The sequence below is a fragment of the Sceloporus undulatus genome, chromosome 1 (assembly GCF_019175285.1).
Source record: "Sceloporus undulatus isolate JIND9_A2432 ecotype Alabama chromosome 1, SceUnd_v1.1, whole genome shotgun sequence".
NCBI classification, from domain to species: Eukaryota; Metazoa; Chordata; class Lepidosauria; order Squamata; family Phrynosomatidae; genus Sceloporus; species Sceloporus undulatus.
Genome location: NC_056522.1, coordinates 199,300,305 through 199,324,665, shown reverse-complemented (window position 1 = coordinate 199,324,665; position 24,361 = coordinate 199,300,305).

The following is a 24,361-nucleotide window of genomic DNA, read 5'->3' as shown; positions in this document are numbered from 1 at the left end:
ATAAACTTTTGGAGAAGGAATGGTCAACTGTGGAAGGGCAATAATGTCACAGGAGACCTTGTAGGGGGGCCACACAACCCACACTGCATCTCAGGCAAAAAAACAGAAAAGAAAGAAAAGAAAAGAGGACAGGCCCTTTTTAACAATAGGAAATCACAGTAAAACTCTCCCTGTTCATTTCCTGGGTTTATTCTTTATGCATTTCTATGGCCAAAAAAAATGGCCAAGGGGACCCAAATATTGAGCAAAAATGCCCCTCACCTCTAGATTTTCCTTGCCCCTGGAGGGGGGGTCAGGAAAGCAGCCACATGCAGCCCCACAGATTCTCTTATGCCTCCCCTTGCTTTAATGTCTGTCCTAACATTACATCTCAAAAAGGAGCTTTCTTTCCTGGGAACCATCATACTTCTGGGACTGAAATTAGAACATACAGAATCTCTTTTCCAGTCCCCACCTTCACGCACCATCCTACTCCAGATTTCTTGAAACAAAATGTGCTTCTCTATATCTTAAAACATTGCTAGTTAGTAGATTCTGGCTCCCTTCCAAGCCTTTCCCAGCCACCTGTGAATAGCTGGTAATTCAGAATTTTTGCAGCAAATAAGCAATTTCTGAATCACATATGTCGGAGAGCCAGAGGTTATTTCCTTTAAATATCCCAACAGTCTAATAATTGGATCTAGTGGTAAATATTTCATGAATTGCTGGCTGTTCCCTTATTATCACATAACAGGGGAGCCACAACCCAGGTTCCAGATGGGATTGAAATGTAATGCTCCAATGTACTCCTTTCAGTGGGCAAAGGTTTGACGGACAGTCCTATCTGATTTAGTTTCATTTGGATGGGAGAGAGCACTGCATGCTTGCAGTGTTCTTCTAATATCCTTTTTATTTAGGGAAATGCAAATGGAGATACAGAGAAACTGAATACATTCCTATAAACAGATGGCCATAGTATGAATCTGAAGAAAGAAATATGGTTCAGCTACATGCTATGTTTTCAAGCAGCTGGTAGTTTAGCCCTAAATCAGAGAGAAAATCTTCTGCAACCCATCAAGGCTACTCACACTCACCTGAACCCTGACTCAGGCGCTTATTGTATAGCTTTAAAAAGTGACTTACTGCTCCTGAATTCAATTCTAATTCAGCTTCCTGGCTTTGCAAATCAGTTGGCTGGACTCGGATTCTATCCAGAAATTACTTGGGTTGTATTTGTCTGGTGGGGGCAGCAGCAAAAATCCCTGTGATAGGATTCGGACACCATGCAAATGCCTTCAAGTTGTTTCCAACTTACGGTGACCCTAAGGTGAATCTATCACAGGGTTTTCTAGGGCTGAGAGTGTGTGACTCACCCAGGGTTTCGACAGCTGAGTGAGAGAATGAACTCTGATCTACAGAGTCCTACTCCTGCACTCAAACCACTACACCAAGCTGGTTCTCCCTGTTAGAATATTTCAGCCCTTTCTCTACTGTTGACTTTTTCAAAACTGCAAGTACTGTTTCACATGCAAAACAGTCATTTCAGATCAGGGAGGGATCCAGTCATACAAGTAAGAGATTTCTTTATTTGTAAATGTAATTTTATCCAATTCATGAGCTGCAAAACTTATAAATGAAAGTGTGCACATGATTTCCCCCACTTTCTTTCTGCATTGTACACAAATTTATGGGCACAACAAAAATGATGCTTTTTTTTTTTTACCGCACCAAGACACTTTTGTCAATGCATACAAATATACCAATATATAGAAAAGCCTTACCAAACTATGCACAGATTCCCATTTGGGTGGGAATAACAAACTATTTTTATTTAGGATAAAACAAGGGTGGAAAGATGATGGAAGTGGAATTTGGAGAAATGCAATTAATTTCGGAATGAGAGATTTTACATATTCCTATTGCAAGTCTGTTCCCTCTCCAGCAGGTGAATTACTCATTCAGGAAACATATATAGCAATTAAAAGGTGTTTAGACTCTTTTGTGTTCGATCCCTCACTCTCATTTGGAGTCACTTAGACAAAGAGGTGATAAACACAGTTGCAGTTTTCAGACAATAAATTCCCAATAATATTGATTCTGTGCAAGCTAAAGCAGGTATAGGGAAAGGCCCCGCAATTTTAAGTTGCTTGCTTTATTCATAAGAGTTTTAGGAAAGCAGGACAAAGCTGGGTTCCCCTGAAATATTTTTCTCTTCCCTTTTCTTTCATTCTTGTGACAATGGTGGGTCTAAATATTCACTTAATAGGGACAGGGAAAATATTTGAAAATATTTTTTTAAAATAGTTGAAGAACATGTGGGTTTTTTTTGTGAGGGGGGGGTGTTCTGTTGTTGTTTTGTTTGTTTTGAATGCCAGGAAACCCTAACAAGAACACTGGACTGATGAGAATCTTTGCACTTTGGGACTTATTCTGTGCAAAACAGACAAAACAAAAATACACACTACCACATCGTTCATAAGTGATAATACAGGGCAATTGTGAGTCCCTTATGGGGAAGTGGTTGATTCCAGTGTCAGTAGAGGCATTGTGTCCAAGTTAGTCTGAATTTGAAAGCAGCTATCGAAGGTGCTTAACCCTATCTTCCAAACTGATTTCACACCTCGGATAGTTCCTTTAAAGTCTGAAATAAAATCATGAATGGATTCACCTACCCACTGGGTCAAAGCCACCCATTTCCCCTGATTCCTTAACTTCCCATGTCCTGTGACTGTGGTCATAGTTTTTGGCCAGGCTGTGAAATACAGTATGGTGAAGGTGGCAGATTTACAATCCAATGGGCTCCAACTGCTCATAGCTATTCTACCCTACTATACTGCCTCTTAAAAGGAAGAGGAAAAGCACCAAAAGCATCATACACATATACAATTTATCACTTTTCTGAAGAAATTAACATTTTACAATGAATTGCCTACATGTTTGACCAGCTTTTAGCAGCTTTTATAGTATTTTAAAAAAACGTGAGTTGTTTCTAAAACAATGAATTATGTGGGTGAGAGAACAATTTGACTGTCTTGTCATCTGAGAAAGTAAGCAACTTGCTTTCCATGTCATGACTTCAACTCAACTTGACCTTATCTAGCCTCCGTGGGCTTTCCTTACATTGTATCTAAAAGCATTTTAGACCTCAGGTTCAGTCAGCCTGTATGTCAGAGAGAAAAACACAATAGTAGTCAAGTTTGTGTCCCCCCCAGAGGAATAAAATGGTTTGATGCAATTTGTCAAAAGCTGGGATGGTGCTTTAATGGACAATTTACTTTAAATGCTTGTCATTACTGCTGAGCAAAAAGACTCAAGCCAAGGATAAAGTCTTTTTCTATTTTATTTATTTTTTTATTTTTTTGGTTTTACTCAGATGGATTTAATTTGCTAAGATTAACTAACAATATCTATGCCTTCTTCGGTGCCCCCAACCTATCTAAAGGTTATAAAATAGATAGTAAAAACATCTTCATAGAATCAGAGCCCAGTTTTTCCCCCATTTATAGGCTATTTTCAGTCCACTAACACTGACACTCTTAATATACTGCAGCCTGTATCAACATCATAAATATAGTATATTGCAGCCTGTATCAACAGCATAAAAATATAATTCTGTGTACACTTACGATTCTATATATCCATTTAATAAACATTATTGATCAGGTTTTTAAAATGAAGCTAAATTTTGCTTTCCCCATTTCCACCATCCCATTAATTCCTGGTACTCTCATTATCAAAAACAAAAACAAAGACAAATGGATCTCTCTGTAATGACACTGATTTAACCGTTTCAAATATTTTATTTTAATTCGCTTCCATCAGATAGAACTTGGGTGATGCAATGCTAATTCAAACTGCCTCAAAGGAGTTAGGATTGTGTGGCAGCATCTTCTGCTGATATAAATGTTCTGCCAGCAGAACCCTCTTCTGCCAGCCGTTCTGATAGACCTGACAGTACAATCTGTTGCTGTAGTATAACTGCTACACTGACTAAGATTTCCCCTATAGAAGACAAGGCAGAGATCCAAGCCTCCTTCAGTACAGGGATACTGACACAATGCCAACAAAAAATACACCTGGGTAAGAGTAGTCCCAAGTAATTTCAACACAGCTTTGGTTGGCCAAAACAGACCCAGGGGAAATACACAACTCACAGGTCACACTTCCTGTACCAGTCTTGTACGTAATAAGAACATCATGCACAATGGTGCCTATTTCTGAGTAATCATATATAAAATTTCACTGTAAATGTGCAACATTATAATTAAATTCAGCTGGAAGAATAGTAGCAGCGGCTATCTTATTTTTATTTATTTCTCTACAGTATTATACTTATATGCATCTTAATGTAATAAAATCTCCAGCCTGTACATAAAATCCTATAAAACCACAGCTTCAACTTCATATACAATACAATTTTAGAGAGCAATCTACATATACAGTGCCGTTTTAAAATACAACAATAAAACAAAGCAGAAGCAGAAGTATCCATTCTGCAAGCCACGGGAGTGTCTTTAAACAAGTACATTTCCCTTGCCACATTTTCTTCTTCCAAACATCACCTTGAAATAAACAACTCTTAAGAAGGAAAGGTAAATCCACAGATTTTTTTTTTTTATCCACTGATTCAAGCATCCATGGCTTGAACCTATTAAAAAAAAAGTATAAATTCTAAATAGCAAACTGTGATTTTGCATTTTATATTAGAGACACCACTTTCCTTTCTCATTATATTTAATGGGACTTGAGCATCCACAGGGATTGTAGAGAAGTAGATTAAACCACAGTGGATTTATCCAATAGGAAAACAATCCCTGGAAATAGCAAGACTTTCCTATTTGTTTTGTTCTGATTTTAAGTGCATTAGGATCATCTTCTTTTATTGCTAGCATCCCTCTTTCCCTAGTTTGATCTCTGTCAACTCTGTTGTCCTGGGAAGAGTTGCTATGATTCTTGGCAACAGCATCCTTAGCTTGTTCCAGAATAACACAGAGAGCAGCCATGGAGAGATACATTTCATTTTGAGAGTATTAAGTTAATTTAAACTGATCTGGGGAGTGGGAGTGAAGTCTTTATAAGTGCTGAGAGTTCACTAGGAATACTTCAAGATGGAGAAAACATCCAGGAACAAAACTAGGGAGTTTCTGGTTTTTTATGTCCATCTGGATGGGTCAAATGCTATACAGCCAATCCCATTTAGCTATGGCATGACTGATAGCAACATGAAGGTATGAGTAAATAGTGGAACATTGGAAAAACTGACAAAATTGAGTCATTTTGACATTGCTGTTTACAAAAGAAAAAACAGAATAATAGAGTTGGCTAATTTGCTTCATCTCTTCTCTAAATATGATTCCAGTGGGGAATTCTGTAAGAGTTTAAGGCAGGGAGGGCAGACTGAACATGATGAAATATTTAAATAGCTGGATATTAATTCAGCTCTGCAATTATTTCTACCAACAGCTTACTTTCCTGAAATAAAATTTATCTTGCATTTGGAAGACCACAGCCAAAACTGCAAAAGTGTGATGCCAAAACAAATCCCAAGTTCTCAGTGTTTATTTACAGGTACAGCCTAAATTATTTTTAAACAGGCATCTATGTCATTGTCTAATTAAGGTCCATTTTGGACTCAAAGCATTGAAATAAGACTTCCCAGAAAACAGACCACATTCTGGGAAAGGGAGGGAGTGCTTGCAGCAGAAAAACAGCCCATTTTGGAAGGAAGAAAATAGCTCTGAAGGCCCAAGATAAAAGGCCCCGAACAGAAAAATTGGGGTCAAAGCCTTTAGCACATCACAGATAAATCCAGAATCAATTTAAGATGTTCTGTAGGCTCAGAGTAAAAAATAATTGATATTTGATCAATGCTCATGTTGGGAGCAGACTGGTTTGGGGGCATTTGGTGCAGTGAATCAATATCCAACAACTTTTTAATGTTATCTAGCATAACAAATGGCTACAAATGAAACCAATCCCATATGGTAAAGGCTAAAGAGTGCAACACAATATAAATTGTCTAAGAGAGAGAAAAAGAGGAGGAGGAGGAGGAGAGAGTGGAAACTATATGCCACACTTAATGCAAGTGTTTTGTGGCAGGCAATGAATACAAAGATCAGCACAATGGAGTGAAGAGCCTTGTTTAATCCACCTCTCAAATGAGCTCACATTCAGAAAATTGGTTGCTTGCTGATGGAAGGAAATAAAGAGACAGGTACGCATAGCTGGGATTAAAGAGGCCACAACTTTATTAATGTTACAGCAGATTTTATGGAACCATCAAGCATGCTAGCCAAGTAGATGTCATTGCCTTAAGAATCCAAGTGGTAAACTCCCCTCACCCACAACACCTTTAAATGTCTATTTACAACACTTGGATACACAAAGCTTAGAAGGGGAAGTAAAACATTTGAAACAACCTGTAGTAACAGTGGCACAATGTTACTTTATGATTGTAAAGGAATGAGAGATAAGTCCACATACTTTGCAGTGTGACAGGCATAGGTCTTCCTCTGCTTACCATTGCTAGGGATGTAATTTTTCTCCAAGTAAACAAGGAATCATTTTCTTCACACTGTGAGAAAGTCCTTGCCATTTTCTTCTCATGATAAGAAAGTCCTTGAGATACCATGCTGTTTTTTTTTAATGAAGTTTATTAGTGTTACATTAAAACGTACAGCAACAACCATAAAAAAAACTTAGAACAAACTTGCACATAAACTCACTTACACATCTACATACATACACATTAACATAGATACATATCAACACATGCTGTCGACAACCATGCTGTTTTTGAAACCTATTCACAAATCAGGACCTATTCTGCCCAAAATTTGGACATGGTTGTGTTGTGTTGTAGAGAAAACAACCTTTTTCTGCACTTTGTGCAGAAATATTATTTTCTGAATGGACAAAGCTGTTTCCTGCAGCAGCAGTAGGAACAACAACAACAACATTTTCTGTGCAAATCAGCCATATGCAAATTGTGCACATAATACGACCAAAATTACACCATTTTTCTTTCTGCAGGAAACATCTTCTGCACAAAAATATTAATTCTGTGTAGAAATATAATTTTCTGCACAGAAAATACCAATCCCTGCACAGCAAGGGCTATTTTATATACAGAACAACCACATGCATATTTGTCAGCTGAACTGCAAAGATTCTAGTCAGTCAAGAGTTTCTCAACATGCAAAATCATGCTTTCCACCCATATTTTTATTTATTTATTTGTTGTAATATTCTTTCCACATATACTCATTGTAGGGACACAACGATGATGTACAAGAAGGGGGAGGAATATTCCAAAGTGGGTTCAGAGACTGTCTTATAATGGCTGAGTTCCTGCCTGCTACTGGTGTTGCATAAAGCTGCTTTCCTTCCTCCCCTGTCCCTACTCCCTGTTACCTCCCTTCCTTCTGCCAGCACCCAATGCACGATGTGTCACTTTTGCAGCTGGGCACATAAAGAAAAATCATCCTTCCAGACCTGTAACCATCTTCATATGTCCAGCTGCAGAAGCACAGCCAAATAATGCCTGGTCCTTCCCCAGCCATTAAATGGGAGCAGGTTCCCCTTTTCTCATCCTCAGTTCCCACTAAAACTCTCATTTTCTGCAGAGACCTGGCCAAAAAAATAATGGTGACAAAAAGAGAGAGAACCTCACTTCTGATGCACCCAAACATGTAGGTGTAACCCACAAAATCTCACATGGACTTGCCCATGTGGGGCCTAAATGCAGGACCAGCTACAACAACAAGGCCAGGACTCAGGTATCTTGCCCATTGTTGATAACCCAATTCTAGAAATTTCAGTTTAGTCAGTATGCACATTTTTTTCCAGGACCGTAAAAAATTATCTATAGTCCCAAATGTAAAGATGCAAACCTGTCCCCCTTCCCTTAGTCTCCTGTCTCCTGGACTCACACAAACACAACAGTCTCGATGAAATACTAGTTAATGCAACAAAACATTAGCAATTTCACCTGAAAAATCATAGCATGTTATGCACTAGGGTCACACTGAGGTCAACATGGCAAACAAAAATATTGTCTTAAGTTCTGATGGGCTGGGTTTTTTTCTTCTTCTTTACTTTACTCCCCCCCCCCACCAGCCTCAAAGATATTCAGTGAGAAAACACGTTGTTGGATATGAGATAAAGAGAAAGCGAACAAGCTTGTCTGAGTAAATTGCTTTTCATCTGTTCATTAGCATCTTCTGCTTACAAGCCACAGGAAGGAATCATCCGCTTTCAAGGCAATGAGGCCAGTTGAGGCCGTTTTGTTGAAACCCCAGCTCTTGTTGATGTTTCACTGATAATTCTGTGCCTTCCAGAAAGGTTTCACAATTTTTTCCCCTATAAAAAAAACGCAAATGTCTGGAGGGTAAATGTGTCTGCCTCAGCTGAAAAGGACAGAACAAACAAATTCCTTTGCTTCACAAACTGTGCCGTTCCTTCCTTTCATTTGCCTAACACAGCATATGCAGACGAGGTGAGAACAGACGGCATGCACTGGTAGGAATCCATCCAAATCTGCAATGGCATGTTCACATGAACTCAGCTTCTCTTCTTCCCAGTGGTCATGTTTTAGCACACAACTGAAAGATACAGGTAAATTGGGGTGAAGGAGGATGCTTTGCCTGTGCTTGTATTTTTCATTCAACCCCGGGATCCTGGGTCATTAAATTACAATGTGAACAACCTACATGCTACTGTATGTATGCATGTATGTATATATTTAAATATGATATTGTTGTTGTTTCTTGTTGGGTCTAAAAGCCTCTGTGTGTGTGTACTGTGTGCCTTCAAATAGTTTATGATGTATGGCAACCTTCAGGCAAGTCTATCATGGGGTTTTCTTGCCAGATTTCTTCAGAGGGAGTTTGCAATTGCCATCCTCTGAGGCTGAGAGAGTATGACTTGCACTGTTGCAGTTTTCTTTCTTGAGATTCGATAGAAATCTCAGAAAACAGGAGAGATTGCTTAATCTTACCAGCAAAGCAAACATAGCAGAATATAGGAGAGCAGGAAGCTAGGTCCACTTATCTTCGCCCTAGCGTGGTTGTTTTGGCTGGAGCTCTGCCTGGCCCCATGGCTGGCTTTCTTGCTTTGAGAGTAGCTCTCCTGTGGGGCTGCCCCATGGATCTGGGAGGGAGTACACTTGCGGGGGGGAAGATGGTCCTGCCCACCATGGCCTCCAGGAACAGCCTCCCTTGGAGGCGTGTCGACCAGGCAAGGGCTGGGAGGTGGGTGCTGAGGAAAACTATTTGCAGAATTCGAAGATATAGCCATGTTAGTCTGTAGAATCAGTATGTAGAGAGATCTTGAGACTAACTGAAAGAAAGAAGTTGGCAGCAGGAGCTTTCATAGATTTCAGTCTACTTTCTCATATGCTTTTGGTGAAGCTGAAGCCAGGAACAGACATATATATGCCACAGGTATATGAGAATGTCAATTCAAATTCAAAATCCTTTGGATATGTAAATGAAGTACCAACTCCCGTTTTAATGATGGCCGTTTGTGAACAAAGACATAGCCACTGGATATGGAAATGAGATGGCAAGACCAGTTTGGCCTTGGAAACTAGCCTGCAGGTGGGGAGAATAGAGGAATGTAGAAACTATTTCCAATTTTTTAGGCATTTTTCCTACCAGAGAGGAACAAGGCATGTGCAAATGAGATATATGAACAACACTTTGTTCAGGTATGGATATTCAGGATTCAACAGAATCCTACCTATCTGTTTTGTGCAGATGTTACTATAATTTATAAAAGCAAAGCATTCCCTACCAACACATATTTCTTTTTTGACTGAATTACCTAAGTACATTTATTCTGCAACTGAAGAAAAGAGTTGGATATAATGTGGAGCAATGTTACAAGCGAAGCTGAGGCTGAGAAAAGAGGTCTAAAGTGAATAAACTACCACAGAGAACAGCACTGAAACTCATGAAAGAGCATGTCTAAAAATGGGTACCAGAGTCAAAACAGAATGATATTCTTGCAGGAAAGATTCCCTTTCTGCTGGAATCACAATTCAAAGTAGTTGTGTGTGTGTGGGGGGGGGGGGTATTTTGTGCTTGCTGCAAAATAGATGTCTCATCAGTTGAATACACTCCTGTTCTCTTTCCCCAGCTCCATCTTTAAGCTCACATCCCAAGTTTGCTGTTAAATGTGGGAGCTTGTCTTGAAAGAAACTCAGAAGAATGCCAACATTAATACTTTCTTAATGAACTATTAAATCAGCTGTGGCAGCAAGTACATGGAAGGAGCCAAGAGAACACACTTAAACAACAAAATGGTCTTATCTCCATCCCTAGGCAACCAAGTAAGCCAGACCAAAAGAATAAAATCTAACTAGTTATTTAGAAAGATTAAATGAGTTTTAAAACATTTTTCTCCAGTGAGTGATACACTGATCACTTCATTCTTCTCATGTTTTCTGGCTGGAAGTGCAAGTTTCCAATTTCTTCTGAAGTTGCTAGCCAGATCCTGTTGCTTAGCAGCACTAAAATACATATTCTCTAGGTTCTTGTCCTTTGTGGGAAAATAAATTGCAGTTTCCTCAGATGAATGTGTCATTTATGAGTCTTAGTCCTGGTGGTCTTAGAAGCAATTAAATAAGAACATTTGCAAGTCACGTTGCACTGCTTGGGCAAATATAATGCCACATCACCACACACACATGAGAATACTCAGTCTCTCGGTAAGGATGTTTTTTAAAAAGTTTTGATTTGATTTGTTTGATGTACTTGTGTAAATATGTATTAAATAAAACAAAATTTTACTGGTACAATATCCTTTGATGTCTACACACACAGAAATATGTCCTGATTTAGTAGCTCTGTGGCCTAAACATCATAAAGGCACCACAGCTTGCCTGATTTTTCTAGGCTAAGGAGCTTCAACCCTGGTTCGTACTTGGATGGGAGACAGCCAACAAGCAACACATGTTTGGTATGTGAAGGGAATGCTGTGGATGTAGCATATTGTGATTTCAGTAAGGACTTTGACAAGGTCTAAAGCCACTCTGAGATCCTTTAGGGCTGAAGAGCAGGGTATAAATACCATCAATCAATCAATCAATCAATAAATAAATAAATAAATAAATAAGGTCTCCCATAATAGCCTTGTAAAAAAGCTAGTAAAATGTGGGTTAGACAATGTAACCATTATGTAGATTTGTAACTTGACTGACTGAACCCAAAGGGTACTCTACGATGGATCTTCCTCATCCTAGAGAGGAGTGACTACCAAAGTGCCACAGGGCTCTGTCCTGGGCCCAGTGGTATTCAACATCTTTATCAATAACTTAAATGATGGAATAGGGGGCATGCTTCTCAAATTTGCAGATAACACCAAATTAGCCGGGATAGCTAATACACCAGAGGACAGGATCAGAACTCAAAATGATCTTAACAGATTAGAAAGCTGGACCAAAACTAACAAAATGAATTTCAACAGGGAGAAACGTAAGGTACTACATTTGAGCAGTAAAAATGAAATGCACAGATATAGGATGGGTGACACCTGGCTTGACAGCAGCACATGTGAAAGTGACCTGGAAATCTTACTGAACCACAGGCTGAACATGAGTCCAATGCAATTATAGGCTGCATCAGTAGTAGTGTCTGCATGAAGGAAAGTAATAGTGACACTCTATTCTGCTTTGGTCAGATATCACTTGGAATATTGTGTTCAGTTCTGGGCACCGCAATACAAGGGTGTTAAGTTGGAGCATGTCCAGAGGAGAGTAACCAAAATGGTGAAAGGTCTGGAAGCCATGAGGAAAGGCTTAGGAAGTTGGATATGATTAGTCTGGAGAAAAGAAAGTTAAGGTAGTCATGTTTAAATATGTGAAGGGATGTCCTATTGAGGAAGGAGCAAACTTGTTTTCTGCTGCTCCAGAGACTAGGGCACAGCACAATGGATTCAAGCTACAGGAAAAGAGATTTCACATAAACATAAGAGAAGTTCCTGATGGTAAGAGCTGTTCAACAGTGGAATATGCTGCCTCCAAAGAAGGAGACTCCACCACACTTCATCTCAGTGTATAGTAGTCTCCTTCTTTGAAGGTTATTAAACAAAGGCTAGATGGCCATCTGTCAGGGGTGCTTTGATTGTGTATTCCTGCATGGCAAGGGGTTGGACTGGATGGCCCTTGTGGTCTCTTCCAACTCTATGATTCTATGATTCCATTCTACCAGCTACTGTAAGCTATATTTCTAAGAAAGTAACTGGCAAAACTGTTATTAGTACATTTGAACTGGATCTGGAAATGGACCAGGAACTGGCACAACTCCCAGTCCTGCAATTATATTCTTCGTTAACCATAGTTTCAAAACCACATTTAAAGACAGTTTCATGTACATGACATTACAGTAGCCTAATCCTAAATTTTTTTAAATGTGGATAACTTAGGCAAGTTTATCTCTAGCCAGAAAGGGATAGCACACCAAGTCAAAATGGTGGAAAACTAAGAACCTTATCATAGAATCATAGAGTTGGAAGAGACCGCAAGGGCCATCCAGTCCAACCTCCTGCCATGCAGGAAATCTAAATCAAAGCACCCCTGACAGATGGCCATCCAGCCTCTGTTTAAAGACCTCCAGGGAAGGAAACTCCACCAAGGAAGGAGGGTGTTCCACTGTCAAACAGCCCTTACTGTCAGGAAGTTCTTCCTAATGTTGAGGTGGAATCTCTTTTCCTGGAGCTTGCATCAATTGCTCTGGGTCCTGTTCTCTGGAGCAGCAGAAAACAAGCGAGCTCCCTCTTCAATATAACATCCCTTCAAATATTTAAACAGGGCAATCATATCACCTCTTAACCTTCTCTTCTCCAGTTTAAACATCCCCAGCTCCCTAAGTTGTTCCTCATAGGGCATGGTTTCCAGGTTCTTCACCATTTTTGTCGCCCTCCTTTGGACACATTACAATTTCTCACAGGGGCTCCACGGAACAGAATGGGAATGGAAGGGGCCGGGAACAAGTGGGGAATGCCTTTTACTGCACACAGAAGTCCCTCACTCATTCTGTTCCCAAAACCTCCTCTGGGACGTATTGGGAACAGAAGGGAAGGGAAGGAAATGGAATGAGTGAGGGACTTCTGTGTGCAGTAAAATGCATCCCCCACTTGTTCCGTTCCCTTCCCAGCTCCTTTTGGACCGTTCTCGTCCCATGCCAGGAACCCTGTGCACTAAGGTCCTAAGTGATGGATCTAGAACAATCCTACCAATTACAAACCTGTAACTTATCTGGATTGAGATTGGAAATGATAAAGACAGTAGAGGATCTCTCAAGCAGAGGAATCACAAGTCAAAAGCTGAACAACAACCAATTCCATGTGCTCTCTCTCTCTCTCTCTCTTACACAGACATATACAAACATACAGAGAGACACATGATCTAGGAGAGGAAAAATAAATAAGTTTAGTGTAAAGCATACAAAAGCAGATTTACTTATGAATACTTGTATATAAGCATATACATGGCCTCATAGAGGAGAGGGAAAAGAGAAGGAAAATGGTTGCAGGTTAGAATGATACAGGAAAAGAGATGATGTGGTAGAACAAACCAACAGGAAGTATTAAAACATTCAAGATAGTACTGAAAGCTGCATAAATGAAGCCCATGTATGGCACTGGCTGACTGTATTTCTGTGCATAGAAAATGCCATGAAAAAAATGTTCAAATTTTGTACAGAATAAGTCAAGAACTGCAAAGAATCTTGTCAGTCCAGGTTTCCTGGCACTCAAGAAATACATTTTTCAATTATTTTCCAAATATTGTTGAATATTCTTTCCATCTCCACTTAGTATAGGTGTGTAATGGCTGCTAACCTGAAAAGGTTTAATAAGCGGTAACAGCATAGCCTAAGAAAGACCTTTAAATGTTTCTGCTGATGCTTCAGTGCCACTTGACTGTCTAAAAGAATGATGTCTCATCTCTTTAAACTACCCATTTGAGAATTCTTACTCCTCCGTATTTAGAGTACAGTCTATCATAAGATACATGATCTCAAAGACTAGAACAAATAAAAAATATCTGTTATGTATGGGTGGGTGACTTGGTCATTTGCTTGAGTCAACTATCACTGTTTTGCTCTCCAGGTACCTAATGTGGTGATACACCTATTATCTGCTTGAAGGACACTGAAAGCTAGATTGATACATCTGAAACAGAAAGCTTTTCAGCTACTTCTTATTTTGTGACTAAAATGACTAACCTCATAGAATTTAATTTATATTGGAAACAGAAAGATTTTCAGCTACTTCTCTTTCTGTGACCAACGTGATCAGCCTCGTAGACTTTTATTTCTACCAAAGGTTTGTGTAGTACTTGTTTGCAGAAAAAGGGTTAAACATTTTATGGCAGGGATGGGGACCATGTGGCCATTTAGGTGTTTTCATACTGCAGTTCACATCATTTCTCACCTTTAGTCATGCTGTCTAGGGCTGATGGGAGTTTCAGTTTAACAAGATCAGAAGGGCCACACACTCTCTCACTTCCATTTAGGCTTCCCACTGAGCATGGTCAAGCTCTTTGACATAACAGAATGGCAAAGCCTCATATAAAAGTTACCCCAAGGAGGACTAGGCATACCTATAGCACCGTTGGCTTCCCAAGCCAGGAGAGAGGGATGGTCTAGGAGTCTTGAAGAATTCCTGGAGATTACAAAAGCCTTTTGACATGAACCTGAAAATGAATGGGAAAGAACGCTATCATTTTGTAAAGACTTTATTTAAACAGGCAGTTGGAATTTTAATAGGTGTGCAGAAGGGTGGGTGTGTTTTTCATGGGGTGAGTGTATTGCATTTTAAACTTTATTGTTATGTTTTTAAATTATTTTATACATTTGTAAATTATGGTTATTTTTCACATGATGGCTAATTTGTTGCCTTTTTTAAACTTTTCAGTCATGTGGTTTTTAATTAAATCAGATTTTTAACTTAGGCCTTGTCTGCACAAGCCAAAAGGCCCATTTCCGCCATGTTCTGTTGCCATCTTGTTTGGGACGACATGCAACCCAACCCTGGTGTTGATATGAACAGTTTGGATGATGTCTGGCACATTCAGCACTAGAATCAGGGTTGAACACCTTTAACATGAATTTTAGAAACTTACTCCTTACTCTGGATCTTCTGGCAAGAGTCCTACATTTCTGCACAAGGGCAGCTATCTGCATGGGCATCCCGCTGAGCCACCTAATGCATCTGCCACTGTTGTTAGTCACTCGCTCTGAGGCCAGGATGAGGTGCACAGCGATGTGATCATTGCTGGGTACCTCATTCTGACTTCACAAGTGAGTGACCCACACTGCGTGATTCAGTTAGATGTGCATGCAGACAGCCATCCCAGCAGGGGAACGGAAGGCCAGATAACAAGGGTATCCTGGCCAGTGCAGACAAAGTCTATGCCATAAACTGTGTTAAGTCCCCTGTCGGGAGAATTTAAAAATAACTAAATAATATTCCTCACAGTTTGAAAGGGTGGAACCTTGTTTGAATGAGTGAGCAGGCACATATTACTCTGGAAAAGAACCGTTGTTCCTTTCAGGACCAGTATTTTGTAAATATAATACAACACAAATAAATGAAATCAACAGAGTAGTACACTATTATGAAGTTATTCTCATTTTTAACAAAAAAATACATGCTGGGGCTAGATCTATGTCTAATCCCACCAAAAATAAAGGCCTTTGGAATCACATGTGGCCCAAAGACCACATAATTCCACTCTTATCCTAAAACAATCTTGCATACACATCTGCTGTTAGTATTTCCATTTGAATCCGTATCTCCATATGTGTCTTTGTGTACATGCTACATTGTGTTCAATTCCTTTTCTAATTTTTTACCTCACTGAGTGAAAAAAAATCAATGATAGTTATCCTAATGACTACAATGTACAAGTCTTCCTTCATAATTCTTACCACATCATGTCCTGCACAACACCTCACACATTGTCTTGCCTTCATAAACAAGGATATACAACAGTTTTAATCCATTTATTAATGGATTACAGACATTGCAAATCATTCCTTGTTAAGGTATTGCTGAGTCCATCCTATGCCATGCTGTTTCATGACTTAATTATGTTAGACAATCTAAATTGTTTTAAATGAACCTCTGCAAAGGGGTGTTAAGAACAAGAAAAGGTCTCGTGACACTTTAAATCCTAACAAATTCAATATGGCACAAGATGCCATGCATCTCTTGTTGGTTTTGCTACAACAAAGTAACTCAGCGATAGGTCCAGGAAAGCATCGTAAGAAGATGAAGTGCTTGCTGAAATTTATTCTACATGGGAGTAAAAAAGCTAAAATCTCTTGTGTGATCAGTTTGTTGTTTGTCACACACTAAAAAAAAATGCAAGTCATCCCTATTAACAAACTGGACTGTTTGCAAGGAAGAGCTTTCTCTTTCTTTACCAAGAACCAAGGAGAGATTTAACAAACTAAATAGCTTTCTCCAAGTTATCTCGGAGCAGTAGATCATGAGAGCTTCCAGATTATATTTTTATTGTGCAATTGCATTGCCTCGTTCAGGCAGTAAATACATCTGGAAGCATTCATGAACTATTGCAAAAGGTCACGTTGAAAGTCTGAGGACACAAACAGCCATATTCTCGCAAGATTTTTTCCCTCACCAGGTTTTCCCCAAAATCATTGGCAGCAATGTAGCAATTTGCTTATTCGGGTAAACATTTTATAAGTAGGGCTGGATTGCATTAGTCTGATTTTTCTGTTCCTATCTGAAGGACACTTTACTCTTTGTATGACATGGTTTCCATTGCTGTCCTCCTAGAGATCTGGGAAAGTTAGTGACTACCTGATTTCTGGTTCTTGCTTTCCAGGGTTTTCTCTCAACAAAAGTATGTATGTATGGCCCAGTACAGATGGGCCTTTTAGCACGTAAGGAATATCTGCTAGGGTTGCCTCAGGGTGTCCCCAGATGCCCCGCAACCCTAGTACATATTCTGTACATCAAAATGGCAGCACCTTGTACACATGGGCACCGCCATTTTGATGTGACGGACGCCTAGCATCCACACGTAACGGTGCACTTGTGACATTACGAGTGTGCCATTTTGCCAACAGTCTCAAGAACTTGATCAGGAGGGCTTTAAACTGAGTTCCGTGGGGAAGGGAGACAATATTAAAGAAGGCAAAAGGAATGGTGAAAATAGTCAAACTGACATAGAGGAAACAAGAAAAAAAGGGCAAGGACCCAACCTTGGGAGGCAAAAAAAACTTGCACAGGCAGGAAGCAAAGGGGAACCATGGTCTGCGATGTCTCTACACTAATGTACAGAGCATGGGAAATAAGCAAGATGAACTCGAACTCCTAGTACAGCAAAGCAAATATGATATAATAGGCCTCACTGAAACCTGGTGGGATGAGTCTCATGATTGGAATGTAGAAATAGAGGAGTATAACCTTTTAAAGAGAAATAGGCCAAACAGGAAAAGAGGAGGAATAGCATTATATGTCAGAGATATTTACACCAGTGAAGAGATCCAGGATATCAATCCTGGAAGCCAGGTGGAGAGCATCTGGATAAAAATTAAAGGGGAGGGAAACAACAAAGATGTTGATATCTGAAGGGGTGTCACATCGAGGAGGGAACAAGCTTGTTTTCTGCTGCTCCAGAGAACAGGACCCGGAACAATGGATGCAAGCTACAGGAAAAGAGATTCCACCTCAACATTAGGAAGAACTTCCTGACAGTAAGGGCTGTTCGACAGTGGAACAAACTCCTTCGGAGTGTAGTGGAGTGGAGTGGAGTGGAGTGGCCTTCTTTGGAGGCCTTTAAGCAGAGGCTGGATGGCCATCTGTCGGGGATGCTTTGATTGAGATTTCATGCATGGCAGGGGGTTTGACTGGATGACCCTTGTGGTCTCTTCCAATTCTATGATTCTATGATTCTAAGTGCGCTGGGAAAAGAACCCACTTTTTGGAAGCAGAAAAGTACACAGGGCTGTAACACAACTGTGCAAAAGGACAAAAAAACAAAACAAAAAACCACTAACAGTTGAATGAACACTGGACCATAGCTCTGCACTTCTGCTATTATCAATTTGCATCAGAGACCATTCCCTCTCTTCCTTAATCTGTTTTTACAACCACTCTGTGAGGTATGTCACACTGATCTAAGGTTAACCAGTGAGCTTCATGGCCGAGTCAAGCTTCAATCTACAGCTGTATGGCCCTAGTCTGCTTAACTATTTTGCAGTCCAGCTGGAGGCCCAATCTGGGAAAGGAGTGAAATATAAACGATGAGGATAACTGTGATGATGCTGATGGTGATACACCATGCTAATATCTGCAGAGATGGGCAACATGTGGGCTATCAGCAGCATGTTTCCCCATTTTCCATGCCCCCCCCCAGCTACCAGATCTAATGTTACATACCAAAAGTTAGCATTACGATGGGAGCAACTTGTTCCACTCCTGAAATTTCATTGAAAACAAACTGTGGGGGAATGCTTGCCTTGCTTTAAAACAGAATCACACTTTGCAGGAGGTTTCTGTGAGGTCTTCTGCTTTAAAATGCTTCTTCCCACACCTTCTTTTCACACCAAATTCCAAAGTCAGCTGGCATAGCAGTAAATTGATGTCCTTGGTGGCAGGAATGCAAAACCTCAACTGTTTAGTCCTCACATACAAGAATGAATAATCACTATATGTTTTTTAACTCACCGCAGGAGAAAATGCGCATTTCACAGCAGTATTCTACAACACCCTAAAGTGTTGTACAGGAATTGTTCTGCTGAGAAAAATATGTGCTTCTGGTTTGTTGGTTTGTTTTAAAAAAAATGTTTTTAGCACACAAAATGGATTTCCTGTGCAAAGGAAAGGAATTCCACATTTTTCCACAGAGCAATTCAACTACAACTCATTGAAACATTTTTAACACAAAGAGAAAACTTATTTTAAAAAGTCTTGCTCCTATACTCATTATTCCCAACTGAGTTTCTTCAGTGTCTGGAAATCTGTTTTTCAACCTGAAAGTGAATAAATGCAAATATTTTTTTCATCCTTACTTGATAGTGGCAAGGTGTGTCCCCTGGTTAGTTCAGGGGGATCACTGTGGCCAATCCCCAAACACATTGGACTTTACCGCATGTGAAAAAAACGGTGAAACGGATGGGGAGAGTAATGGCTTTCTCTGCACCGCATGATGTCACAATACTTCCGCTCTCTTCCTGAGGGAAGACAGTCATCAAAGCTTGGCTTTTGTTGAACACAGAAAGCTGCTGCTGTCCCAATCCATTTTGCCTTTCTTTTCTTATGCCATAAAGTCCATTGCCTATCCCTGTGGTAATGAGAATTGTCAATCAATTAATGCCAAGCTTTTTCAAAAGTAAACAGAGGCATAGTTTTTTGCATCTATTTGAAAACTGTAGCATTCACTTATTTCATATATATTTTTAAGAAGACTGGTTTGGAAGTCTGCTCTGTCATCCGTGTGTGTGTGTGTGTGTGTGTGTGTAGATAATTATCTTGTATCACATTCCACAATCATGGCAACTCTCTCAGTATCGCAGTTATTTCCTCCAACAATAGGGAATCATCTACTCAGCAATGCTGCACAACTGAAAACATGTAATTATCTAAGATTTAGGTAATTACCAGAGAAAACACTTAACTAGCTACCTAAAATTTTCATCATTATTCCATAGCAGATAAATAAGTAATTAGGACTTTAAGGCTACCATAAAACACATTGTTTTGAAATTCCCTCATTTGTATAGTGCTCCTTTGCCAAAATTACACCACCATCTCCATCATTTCTCAGTATAATTACAAAGATTCTTTCTTTGATTTGACATATACACAGCAATTTCCAGGAAATTATCTTGCTGCAAGTTTTTTTAAAACACATACACACACTTAAGAAAGCTTTGCACTCTGTTTCTTTGTCAAACTATTGAAAAGTAGTTTCATCTGAAAACACCATTACTTATATCATACACTTCTCTTCAATGCTTTGTGTTATAGCCAGTGTTTCAGGGTAAAAGCTGTGTGAGGCATGTCCTTGTGGCATCAACAGTAGGCCTATGTGATAACACTGAGGGAGGGGGTTCTTGTGATGTTACAGAGGGAACCTAGATAAGGTTTGGGGAATGCAAGAAATGCTTCTGAAGCTGACTGAAGATATTTATGAAAGCAGTCTAGGTAAATGGGCCTAGAATTTTGTTAAAACCTGGCAGAAGAGAATAATAAGGCAGGAGCCATCTAATCCAATCCCCTGCCAATCCAGCAAATCTCAAACCAAACCATCCCTGACAGACAGTCACCCAACATCAGCAGAAAAATCTTCAACAAGGCCTCCCAAAGTAGCCCATTGCACATCTGAAGAACTCTGGGCCTCAAGAAGTTGTTTCTAATGTTTCACTGAATTTAGTTTTCTTGTAATTTGTTTGCTTTGTGTACAGCAGTATCTCCTTGAGCAGCAGAAAACAAGTTCACTCCATCTTTCATGAGACAACCTTTCAGATATTTTAAACTGGACACCGCAGGTCTGAGTAAAGCACTGTAGAGTGGTATGTTAATTCCCTTAATCTGGACATTATTGTTTGATGCTATAGCCTAGAACTATACTGGCTTTTTTACTGCCACATCATACTGTTGAATCTCGTTTAGTTTAGTTTTTGATATACCCATAGATCCTTGCCAGACATACTGCTATCAAGCCAAGTGTCTCCTATCATACACTTGTGCATCTGGCTTCTCTTGCTGTAACATAAAGGAGGCTTTTTAAAAAGAATGACTGAAAGACAGGAAACACTCATCTACACAGTTTGATCTATTTTATTCCTCTAACACAGGGGTAGGCAACCTGCGGCCCGCGGGCCGGATGCGGCCCGGCAAGGCCTTGGGACCGGCCCCCGGCCTGCTCCTGCCACCGATTGCCACCGGGGCCTTTGGGGGGCAATTGTCTATAGAAGCCTCAGAAACATGAATTTATATTAACACTTTTTAAAAAATCAGCAAATTTTTTCACGTGTCCTCCATTTTTTTAAAAAAAAGTGTCTTCCATTTGAAAATTTTGTCCTACATTTGTCCTGGTTTATTTATATATTTTATTTTTTTAAAAATTATTTAATTATTTATTTTTTGGCTTCGGCCCCCCAGTTGTCTGAGGGACAGCAACCCGGCCCCCGGCTCAAAAAGGTTGCCTACCCCTGCTCTAACAGCTTGGGATATTTTCTTTACTAGCAAATTTTGCATTCCTATCTCCTCTAGCCCTTCTGATTTCAAACTCAAACTGTAGGCCTGGTTTATAATTGACCCTGTAGGAAGATGCTCCGGGTCCTGCAGCATATACTTGGCACTTTGGAGATTCTGTGGACAGATTTGCCTCAGACCTGGGATCCTATGAAGCTGTGTGAGCAACATAAAGCCATCTGAGTCCAATATGTCCCAAATCACAGGTGGGCAAAATGCAATTCTGGGGTCATATTCACACTAAATGCTTGTGTCCCTTAAACCCCATAGATTCCCAGAGCTTCCTTTTCTGGCCAGTTGCAGAAGCCACCTGCATTGTTCAACATTAAAAAAAAAAAAAACACACACACACAAAGATTTTTTTTTCCTCAAAATCAAAAGTGCATTTACAGCCATTTCCAATTTTGTTTTGTTTTCTTCTACATTTTTGGAAGTCTGTGGAGCTCTTGAAGGGTCCCAGGGAAATAAATCTGGCCCCTGAACCTGTCTCAATTGCCCACCTGGCCCTAAGAATTAAGATCTGAGATTATCATCAGCCATAGCACATGGCAACATCAGTCCATATATAATTAATTCAAAATATACTCACTGAGGGATGTGGGCAAATAAAACAAAATAAAGTAAATCTCACAAATATACTAGGAATCACTGAGTGTAAAAATGGTCATCAGAAACCAAATGCCTCAGGTGCTAACAAATTATTTCATGTTATGACAGAGCATGGGCTCCATCTACACCATGTAGGTCAGATATGTACTTGAAGGAGATTGTTATTTTTACTTTTCTCATTTCAAAGTGGGGTGGGAGGTGGAACTCTTAAGAGGCATGTATTGATCAATCTGTCTTCCAGAGACCATAGAATCACTGATCTGGGAACTGGAAGCTAAATATAGATTTTTTCTGATTGGATACCATGCTTCTTTGGCAGTTGCTGCCTCCATCCTTTAGATGTTTCAGTTAAGCTTTCATTATCTTGCTTGCAAAAGCTTGTCCCACAGTTTTAGCATGCCATCTTTTGCTAAGTCATTTTTCTTTTCAGGGTGGGGAAAGATGTCATAGGACCTGTGTTCTCAGGCAAAACCAGACACCATTATCTGTTTTGAAACAAACTAATGTTCCTCAGCTGTAGACTAGGCCACCTTTGGTGACAAGCACAAAGCTCTGAACACTGCACAAATATAATACTTTAAAAGCCAAAGCTGTTTTTTTTTAAGTTGCCTTAACATTTTAAAGGCAGGCAAGTATCTAATTGATAAAAAGCTGGCCGCAATGACCTCACAGGAACATTCATGGTAATGGCATGCAAGGAAGAGAATGTTCAAAGAAGAATGTAGGAACTAAGTGAAACAAAACTTCTGCTTGTCACACAAGGCTGGATCTGTGGTTAAACTTCTTACTTTTCTTCCTTCTAGCACAATGCTCAAGGGATGCTCATGTTTCATATATATAATACAGAATGTTCCCCAAAGAATTTAAAATGTCTTTTTTAAAGTGTGAAGTTGGCTGTGGGTGGGTGTCTGGTAATCTGCAATATAATGGTAGGCTTTTAAAGATTAAAAAAAGGTATAGCCACAGTCAGAGGCTTCCATTCTATTAATTCTGTACATAGGTAAAGTAGAAGTCAGACCTATACCTGCATGTGCCTCTGTTTTGGTCAGTGCACAGGTTGTTATTTTCTACCACCTTCCACTAACCAAAGCCTCTCTCCCCCCGATCTACAGTACAATTGCTACAGGCACTCCACTTTGGCCATTTTGTGCCTGGTGGACAGTGAGGGGATTGCAGAAATATCTGTCCCCATTGTTGTTGTCACTGTTAGCTGCCCTCAAATCAACTTCAACTCATGGTGACCCCATGGTGGGGATTTCTCCAAGACCCCCTGCCCTCCACTGCTCTGCTCAGATCCTGCAGGCTCAGGCCTGTGGCAGATCTGACTGAGTCCACCATGTGGCATGTGGTCTCCTTCTTTCCCCTGGCCTCTCCATTTCCTAGCATTATTGTCTTTTCAGATGATTCATGCCTTCTCATAATTTGGTCAAAGTATGACAGCCTCAATTTAGTCATCCTATTTTCCAGGGGGAGTTTGGGCTTGATCTATCATAGAACCCATCTGTTTGTCTTCTTGGCCATCCATGGTATCCTCAGCACACTTCTCCAGCACCACATCTGAAATGAGCTGATTTTCTCTATATTGGCTTTCTTCAGTGTCTAACTCTCATATCCATACATGGTGATGGGGAATACAATAGCTTGGACAATCCTCACTTCAGTGTTCAGAGTTATATCTTTACACTTTAGGATCTTCTCATAGCCAAATACAAAATGATTGCATCATTTCAGAGACATATTAATGGATTCAAACTACAGGAATGCCTGACTAAGGGTCCAGTTGTCATGTAAAGGCTGACCTTAGTTTGGAAATCCAATGTGATAACAGAAATCTTTATTAAGAAAACTAAAGTAGTATACAGTATGGGGATGTTGTAAGGACTAAAGCAATTTCAATTACACAGTATATTAAAAACACAGAATAATTCAAATCCTTTTGTGTTCTCAAATCCCATTCACGCCTATTCGAAAACATCCCATTTCCAGGACAACTCCACTGGGTCTCTCCATACCAGACATTCCCACGGGACTAAACTTAACAGCTCCAGATGCATATTATATCCCCTTGAAATCTGCTCATTACAGAGCTTCAAAAAAGATAAGCATCCCTTCTACCCAGCAACACCAAAGGCATGACATTTCCCATCATCCAGTAATAAAAAGCAAAGTAGGTACAGCATAAAAGATTGGCAAGCATGGCAGGACCTCTGATGGCTTTTGATCATGATACCTATGCTGAAAGAAAAAAATTCCTCACATACTTTTCCTCCCCAGTCACTTCCTGAATACCCCAATGCTTCTGTTCTCACTAAAATGTTGAGTTATTAAGTAGAAAGCCATGTTACCACCTTCTTTATTTCACTAAAGTTGTAGCTTCACAAAGGACATTTTTGTGTTGTTGTCGATTGTACTGTGTATTATTTACTATTCATTTGTGTATTTATTTAATTTCTGTGCCATTATAACTAATGTAGCTCACACTTATACACAAAAAGAGGTTTTTGTGGGGGAACTGCTCTAATGCCCCTCCCCCAAA